Raw genomic sequence first — 9,548 nt, 5'->3', positions numbered from 1 at the left:
AGAGGCTGAAGGAACTGGGCTTATTTAGTCTAGAGAAGACTGAGAGGGCATTTAATAGCAGCCTCTAACTACCTGAAGAGGGGTTCAAAAGAGGATGGAGATAGACTGTTCTCAGTAGTGGCAGATGACAAAACAAGGAGCAACAGCCTCAAGTTACAACAAGGGAAGTTTAGGTTAGATATTAGGAAGAATTTTCTCACTATGGGGGTAGCAAAATGCTGAAACAGGTTACCCAGGGAGGCTGTGGATTCTCCATCCCTGGAGGTTTTTAAGACCCAGCTCAACAAAGCATTGGCTGGGATGATCTACTTGGGCTGGTTCTGCTTTGAGCAAAGAGTTGGACTAGATGACCTCCTAAGGTTCCTTCCAACCCTCATTTTCTATGATATTATATCAGGAGTGCAAAATACAGCCCATGGGCCAGATCCAGCCTACTAGGCCATTCTATCCGGCCCACAGGGCTCCTAAAAAATTTACAAAATTAATACGTATCTATCTGTCCTTGGTTCCTGTCAAAGATGACAGGAGCCAGGGGAAGTAGGACCCAGGGGAAGCCCCAGCAGGCTCCTGCAACAGCAGGGGCCACCCAGCCCCTCTCCCCCAGCCAGAAGCCCCATGCAGGGGCTCCTAGCTCCTCATGGCTGCACCAGCACAGTAAACTCAGGTAAGTGCCTGCTCAGGACAGCCCCGCACTGGCTGCGAGCAGCTGCAGCAGGGAGCACAAGCCATGGGGCAGGGCCACTTTTCCCCCACACTCATCACCAGCTCGTTCCCTGCCCACAAGCATGCGGTTGGGGCTGCATGCTGCCCCCCACCTGTACAGCAGGGCTGAGGGGGGCACTGGGAGGGAATCTGCATGGGAGCCAGCAGGAGTGTGGGGCCCACACCAGTGTCCCAGGTCCAGCACCAGCAGGGCCCAGAGTAGGGCGGCAGGAGTACAGGGTCCCAGCTGGGAAGCCAAGCCAGCTCCCCGCTCTCTGCTGGTGCAGCCCAGCCCGGCTCCACAGACCCCTGCCAGCCTGCGCCCCACTCTGGGCCCCACTGGCACTGGCCCTGAGACATTGGTCCCAAGACATAGGGACACTGGTCCCAAGACAGTGACCAGGGGGCAGGGCACCTGTCAAGGGGTGGGGCTACCCATGTGGCCCTCGACAGCTTTCCAAAATTGGCTAAGTGGCCCTCTGCCCAAAATAACTGCCCACCCCTGCTGTAAGGGGAGGACTCAGTGCCCAGAGGGGGCATGCACTTGCCCAGAACCCTGCCAGCAGCCAGCTTGGAACTTGAGTAGTTATAGAGCCTGTAGTGGAGGAAGTGTGTGCAAAGTACAGAACTTTACTTTGCACACACTGTATTATACAAATCTAGTTAAGGCTTATACAACTCAGAGACATGGTGGGATTCTATTGGGCTCCTTTTTAAACTGCTTAATATCTTTATTTTCCATTCAAGGAACAACAATTTTATACTACAATCCACCAAGCAACTAGATGTCAATTTTAAGTAATAATTAGTTTTTACTTACTAAAAAAATCTTCATTCTAGCAGGTTTCCCAGAGCAGAGGGAGTTCCAGTGAAGAATTCAGAACTCCCACCCCCACCTCCCACACCCCTGTAAAGTCAGGAATGGGCTTAGGAAAGAGACCCCTCTACTACCTACTGTTGCCCTTCAACATCACAATTAGTTTCTTCAATTGCATGGGAAAGGATACTTCAGTATGACAGGCAACCATAATTAATCCCCTTAACAACTGACACATACACCCCTCAGAAGACAGCCCCCAAACTCTGAAGGAAGATGAATAAGAGAATCCTGTCCAAATTATCATAGTATAGTGCTTAGGGTCAGAAGAGACCTAAACAGATCATCAGGTCCAACCCCCTGGCCCAGGTAGGAATGGGTGCCACGGTCATATCACCCCAGCCAAATATCTGTCCAGCCTCCTCTTGAAGACCCCCAAGGTAGGAGAGAGTCCCACCTCACTTGGGAGCCCATTCCAGAGCCTTGACAGCCCTAACTGTAAAATAATGTCTCCCGATGGCCAGCCTGAACCTTCTCTCTAATAATTTGTGGCAGTTATTCCTAGTAACCCCACGTGGTGCCTGGGGGAACAGAGCCTCCCCCAATTCCCACTGGTCCCCCCTGGTGAGTTTGTAAATGGCCACCAGATCCCCTCTTAGCCTTCTCTTGTGGCAGCTAAATAGGCTCAGGCCCTTTAGCCTCTCTTCATAGGGTCTGCCCTGCTACTCCTTGACTATGTGATTGGCGCTCCTCTGGACCCTTTCAATGTTAGCGACATCCCTCTTGAAATGTGGTGCCCAGAACTGGACAAAGTACTCCAACTGTGACCTGACCAATGCTACCGAGGGAAAGGATCACCTCCCTGGACCTGCTTGTGATGCATCTGTAGATGCACGACAAGGTACGGTTAAGCCTTATTGACCACTTCCTCACGCTGGCGGCTCATGTTCATCCTGGAGTCAACAATGACTCCAAGATCCCTTTCTGCCACCGTGTCAACAAGAAGGGTGTTCCCCAGTCTACAGGTGTGTTGCTGGTTCCTTCTCCCTACCCAAAAATGCAGTACGTTGGTGTCGTCAGAGAATTTGGACAGCATGCATTCCACACCTACATCCAAATCGCTAAAGATGTTGACCAGTACAATTAATTTCCATTCTCTAAAGATATAAATTTGGTGGTAGGGCATTATTCTGGGAAGTAGAGATGCTCCTCAGGCTGAGAAAACTAAAGTCAGATATCCAATTTTCTGGGCAAATGCTTTAATCAGCAGGGTTATAAAAAGGAAGTACCATCTCTTCCATGAGTGTTTAAAAAGGAGAGAGGTGGGATTGGGGGGGGGGGAAAAAAACAGTTCTCATGTGAAACCAGATGACTAAGACAATTCAGAAGAAGTTTCTTGGTCATTACTCGCACTTGATACATGTGCCTTCCTGCAACCCAGAATTAAGCACGATTCAAGATGCACCTTTGTCATTATCATGTATACCTTTACACATTGTGGATAGGTCAAAAAGCAGGATTCACTACTAATCGTGATGCTTCTACTAGCGTTTTCTAAGCACTGGAGACACATTGTTATGGGTAATTAAAAGCTACACCTATATAATGCAAGGAAGTGCTGTGTCAAGGTATCTTGAGCTAGCTCTGGAACCAGAAGCAGTACAGCATTGTTAGTGCAGTGCTATACGCGAGCTAATAACTGCCTCTCAGATGATACAGGCCAGTACTTTATGGAGAGACCATCTAGATGCATCTTAGCCTTGATGCTTGTAGTAGCTCAAGAGCAGTCCAACACATCCAGAAAAGGGACACCAGAAGCCCAGATAACCATCCCAAATTTGATAGTGATTCTTCCCCCTCTCCCACATACATCCTTTTTTCTGGACAAAACAGAAATCTCTCTTCTAATTCTTGAAATACTTCCTTCACCGTTCCAAGTAATGAAGTAGTGATTTCTTATCCTGAAGTATGAAAAACATTTCTGGACAAGTAAGGTTTGGAAGAGCTTGAAAGGATATGGAGTACCCCTAGGTCACCACCCATATATCCACTGGTTCAAGGTCATTCCAGTACCAATCTTCTTCCAAACTGAAATAGTTGGCTACAAAAGTAAGAGAGAATGGGTCTACAGTGGTTCAACTGGACTGTTACCTTTCCCACCAAATTTGTTTCCTGGCTGACTGCTAAGAAAGATTGACAGGAGACAAATGGAATTAATGGTTCTTCCTTGTGGGTTCTAAAAAGGACTGAGGGCTGTATTGCTGACATGGTCCATATTTAATCAGGGACTGTTATTACTTATACCTCAAAAATTGAGGTATACAAATCCCAGTAGGTAGAGGGTTGCTCTCCAGTTAGTGAAAACACTTAGGATTGTGCAAAGCTTCAGTCCCTGAGTCAATTCAGCATAGATTCAGCCTGATTCAGTGGCCAAATCTCTAAAACCAAATCGAATCTTTAAATCTCTCCAAATTGAATCAGAACCAAATCGATTTGGACAGATTTGGCAATTTGGACATAAAGACAGTTTTAAATGCTTTTTCTACATACTTCTAGGTAGCAGGGCCCTGTGAATGCTGTGATGCTGGGGCACATGGAGTGTCCCACAGCAGCACAGGGGGCTCCCCAGCACACTTGGCAGCAGATCTGGAAGTGGACCACAAGCACTTCTGGTCCACTTCTGGGTCCCCCCCCCCACCTTTCAGCTCAGCAACTGGCGCCTCTTGGGTTTGGCAGGGCACACTGGTTCTCCCTGTGGCTGATCGCCAAGCCAGGAGGCATGGGGGAGCCCCCCCAGCATGCTCCCCGGCGGACCTGGAAGTGGACTGGAAGTAAATCTGGGGGGAGGTGAGCATGCTAGCAGGGAGTGAGAGATTGCAGAAGGATCTGGATAGATTACAGGGGTGGGCTAACAGAAACAGGATGCGTTTCAATACGGACAAGTGCAGGGTGCTGCACTTGGGCAGTAGGAACCAGCAGCACACTTACACAATGGGGAACTCCCTACTTGAGAGCACGGAGGCAGAAAGAGATCTTGGAGTCATTATTGACTCCAAGATGAACATGGGCCGACAATGCGAGGTCATGGTTGGCAGGGCTAACCGGACCTTGTCGTGCATCCACAGGTGCATCTCGAGTAGAGCCAAGGAGGTGATCCTCCCCCTCTACGCGACGCTGGTCAGGCCACAGCTGGAGTATTGTGTCCAGTTCTGTGCGCCCCATTTCAAGAGGGATGTGGACAACATGGAGAGGGTCCAGAGGAGGGCCACCCGCATGATCCGGGGACAACAGGGCAGACCCTACAGTGAGAGACTGCGGGACCTGAACCTATTCAGCCTCCACAAGAGAAGGCTGAGGGGGGACCTGGTGACCGTCTATAAACTCACTAGGGGGGACCAGAAGGGTTTGGGGGAGACGCTGTTTCCCCTAGCGCCCGCTGGCATAACAAGGAGTAATGGGCACAAGTTGATGGAGAGGAGGTATAGATTGGACATCTGCAAAAACTACTTCACAGTTAGGGCGGCTAGGAGCTGGAACCAACTTCCAAGGGAAGTGGTGCTGGCCCCTACCCTGGGGGTCTTTAAGAAGAGGCTGGATGCCTACCTGGCTGGACTCATTTGAGTCCCGTTTTTGTTTTGGGGTTTTTTGTTGTTCTCCCGCCCTGGCGGGGGGTCGGGCTAAAAGATCTACTAGGTCCCTTCTGACCCTAAAACTATGAAACTATGAAATTACACAGAATAAGTACCTTTTCAAATTACACCACTAATTTCATATTGGGATGCCCACAGTGGTGAAGTATATTCTGGCAAAAAGGATCTACTGCAATCCTATTAAGAAGACAAGAACAAATCCCTCCCTTTCCCCACCTGAAATGAAACAAACTAGTCTAGTCTACATTAATGGTTGGGCCATGACTAAAGAGTCTTGAGAGAACCTAATGAATTTTCAATCTTGAACATCCTGAGAGGTGACAGAGTCGGATACCAGGCCTCAGCTGATTTGGCTGTGGAACTGAGAACCATCTACACACCAATGTATCTTGGCAAATATGTTCATCCATCTTCTCTATACCACAAGCACAATAGTCAATACCAGAGCATACAGCATCTGTTTTCTGACTGCTGCTGTCAAATGCAAAACCATGCAGTAGTGCCGGAGAAAAGTTGCAACAAACTGGTATTGTGGTGCTTTACAACATAAAGCTCCCAATTTGACTTTAGGAGGAGATATACCCAAGCAAGGTTCTGCCACAGAGCTCTGAGCTGCCAAAGTCCTGAAGGAGACTAATTCTCCTTAACTGATGCAGAGTTCTGTGCCTCCTCCTGGGCCTTTCACATGACACTGAAGTAGTGGAGAAGCAGTTCTTCCATGCAGTGCATAAATTCAGGGTGGAACCACAATTCCTGGGAGCAGGAAGACTATGGCTGACCAGACCCTAGTTGCTTGTCAGGAGCTGATAACCACTGCATTGTATTTCTAAGAAATGCAGTTTCCCAATACAGGCAGTCGTCAACTTACAATGTTTCAAGTTACCTTTTGCACTTACAACACTTATAAATTGACACCCTGTTCCAACTTTATGGCATCAGTTTCGACTTTACAATGCTTGATCTGATGTGATGCCATATCAGCAAACAAGTTTGCTGCGTCACTCATCTCCCTGGAAATCACGTGTCCAAATTTCGTTGGACACTTTCTTTAAGAAAGCAAATAGGACTCCAGAAAAACCTGCAGCCAAGACTCCTGAGAAGACTCCAGCCTTCAACCAAGTCCAACCAAGAGCCAACCAGCCAAAAAGTCCAACCAAGAGCCTTTCAAGAAGTCCAGCAAATTCACCTCAAAGTCCTTCCAAATCAATACGATTGCTATTTACAATATAAATACACTAATGTAGCTATATTACTCATCTATAATTGATCGAGTACAAAATTCTGGGTTATGTCTGGTGAAAATCAGGTATCAGGCCTTGGTTCAGGAACAATCCCCCATTTATAACATTGTTTATTATGAGAAAATTGGTTCCGAGTTGCAACGTTTCGACTTAAAATGTGGTTTTCAAGAACCAAATGTGTCATAAGTTTGAGGACTGCCTCTACACTTCAAGAGAATCAAAAGGGACACCGAGGCAGCTATGGACTCTCTAAAAAGTTACCCATCCCAAACTGAACATATGTGGGTCAATGCAAGTCCATTCCCAGTTATAAATCTTCAATGCGCTACTATCAAGGCACCAGGAAATCATGAATTATATCGAGTCTCTTGGTCAGAGGGATTAGATTGCCTAAAACAACTCCCTGTAAGAACAAAGACAATTAGTGTATTTTTCAGAGAACCAGGTTGCAGGTCTCAAAACTCTCATTTTGTACCCCTGCATCAGTACAAAGGATCTATATGGCCACAGATAAAGGGCCTTCAGTTCCAATACAGAGGCCCAGTTAGATTGTGGGCAAATGGTAAAGTGATTAGGCAATCTTGAACCACATTTCAATAAGATGGCATCACATTTGAAAACTTATCAAGTCCCCCCACCAGTCTTCTTTTCTCCAGACTAAATGAGCCAAGTTCTTGCAGCCTTTCCTAAATTATGCCTCCCAGGCCTCTAATAATTTTTGTAACTCTCCAACAAACACTTTCCTGATCTTTCTTGAAATGTGGGGCCCACAACTGGACACAGTACTCCAGGCAAAGCCTCACCAGTGCTGAATAGTGTGTCAGAATCACTTCCCTTGATTTGCAAGAGAGACATTCCTGTTAAAAAGGCAACAGCATACTGGGCTGTATTTCAGCAACAAGTGCAAACAGCTAGCTCATATTCAGTTTATGGTCCACTGTAACACCCAGGTCCTTCTGTGCAGTACTGCAGCCTAGCTAGTCATTCCCCAGTCTGTATCTGTAAATGCAATTAATTCCATCCCAACTGCAAGACTATACTTGTCCTTGCTGAATTTCATCTGATTGATCATGGATCATTTTTCCAATCTATCCAGGTGATTTTAGTCCTAGCCCTATCCTCTAGAATGTCTGCAACTCCACCCAACTTAATGTCATCTGCAAGTTTACCAAGCATGCACTCAATCCCAGCATCCCATTAAATCATTAATATGTTAAAATATATATATTAGACCCAGAAGAGACCCACTGATACCTCCTCCCAACTAGACACTGAGCCACGACAGAACAAACTAAAGTATCTTCTATTAGCTAAGTTTAAATTCACTGAACAATGAAGGCAAACTTTTTAAGCAGCAACACAAAAGCTTGCCCCACACTCCAATTCCTTCCTTCCCAACTAGCTGCTCAGCTTTCTGCTTCCTTCCCCGTGCTCCCTTCCTGATCTCCGTTTCTGCTGCTGTGTTGCTGCCCGTCTTCTCCCCAGTCTCCTATGTGCCACAGAGGCTGCCCATGCTATTTCAGCCAGTTGGCCACCCCTACTCTAGAGGCAGAAACATGGAAATCACCAAAATGAAGCAGACTAGTAATGCACTGAATTCACTATCCTGTTTCTATTACTAGCAGGTATCACATGCTTCAGAGAGAGATGGCAGAAACAGTACACAACAGTTATAAAAGAACTTGTATTCCTAACTCTTATCAGCTTCTGTTTGGCTTGTGCCACAAACCATGTTTTATCCCTTCTACAAACACTTTTTTTTTTTTTAATCTCAATGTAACTGTGGAAGCATTTCTATTATGTATACAAAACATCTACTATAGTTTAAGCTCATGGTCTGCCCATAATGACATCAGCATGTAGGTTAGCCATTCGCTTTTATCAAGCAGTATTTCCTTTCATCACTTCTGTGCTTTGGTTTCAATTCCACAGACTATTCTCTTGCTCATGTCTTAAACAGGAAAAAATGTAATAAATAAAAATACTAAGTGACTCAAGGTTCTCTAGACAGGAATTCTTACATCTTGCAAAACCTGAAGCAAAAATAAGAATTGCTTTATTTTTTTTTAACAGAATGAAATTAAGTCTTACTGAACTCATTTATGCCAGCTGAAGAATGACTTCTCCAATAAGAATGGGGGGTGGGGGGAGTAATTACACACAGCTGTGTACAGAGGTTTAAATTTCTCTAACTGTAATTTTAAAGAATTCACCATCCCATGCAGACAAATTTTAAACCTCTCTTAAAATTTATCCCACAGAAGAATCTCCTCAGTGGCAGTGAATTTTAATCTTGGACAATCTGCCTGCTCTGTTGTGACTAAGGGCTGAGATGATGTTACATGGTATCTTCACACCCAGGCACTAGGCTCTGAGAATCTGCACCTAATTAGCCAAGAGGAAAAGCACCTCCTAGAACTGAGCCCCTACAAAAGACCCTGCTACTCTCCCCAAAGGGCACTGCCCTACATGGGAAGCAGCTCTGTTTCCTTAAACAAGTAATTTATCAGCCTTCACTTTCCTGACTGCAGGTTCCCAAATACACCTGCTGTTTCAATTATCATCCCCCAAACCCTGCAAAAGAGACGCTAGAATAGACTGTGTGTGAGCTTGCCAGAGGGGTCCTGTTAACAGCAAAACATAGTCACTGACAGGTGTTGGAGGAAAGTAAAGAATGGTGCTGTGCTCGCTGGAGGCAAGGGGTGAAGCAGTAATGAGCAAGGGGCGCACACAGATTAAACCTGCAGGAAAAGTGACTTTCAGGAGTGGATGAATTCACAGCAGTAGGGTGTAGACCGCCAGAGAGCACGGAGAACAGAGTCCCAGCGTGGGGGCCAGCACACGTGGGAGAAGGGCTAGGAAGAGGCAGGGTAGGGCAGCCCAGGAGAGGGGGGAGAGCCCGGCCACATGCGGGAACAGGGAAAAGACGAGCTGAAGATGCCCAAGGGCGTGAAGCCCGACGCGACAAGCAGGGCGTCAGTTTCCAAAGAAGGGGGCGGGGAGGCCGCAAGACCTCAGCAGACAGCCGGAACGAAGCAGCCACCAGGGCGGCGGGGGAGGAAGCGAGGTGACGGCTGGAGCGGCGACGGGTGCTGCGCGGGGTGTGGGGGAGGGACGCGGGCGAGGCCGGCGGAGGGG

The 9,548-nt window shown here is 47.0% G+C and overlaps 1 protein-coding gene across 1 annotated transcript in view; it reads right to left on the bottom strand.

Annotated features, from left to right (window-relative positions):
• DNAJC1 (DnaJ heat shock protein family (Hsp40) member C1) overlaps positions 1-9,548 on the bottom strand; it is a 253,765-nt gene that overhangs the window by 243,759 nt on the left and 458 nt on the right. The gene's annotated exons all lie outside the window — the stretch shown is intronic.

The sequence above is a fragment of the Gavialis gangeticus genome, unplaced genomic scaffold (genome assembly GCF_001723915.1).
Source record: "Gavialis gangeticus isolate Ggan-Ray unplaced genomic scaffold, GavGan_comp1, whole genome shotgun sequence".
In the NCBI taxonomy this organism is placed as follows: Eukaryota; Metazoa; Chordata; order Crocodylia; family Gavialidae; genus Gavialis; species Gavialis gangeticus.
Note: the sequence above shows the minus strand (reverse complement) of the source record. Positions and strands in the feature narration are given on the sequence as shown.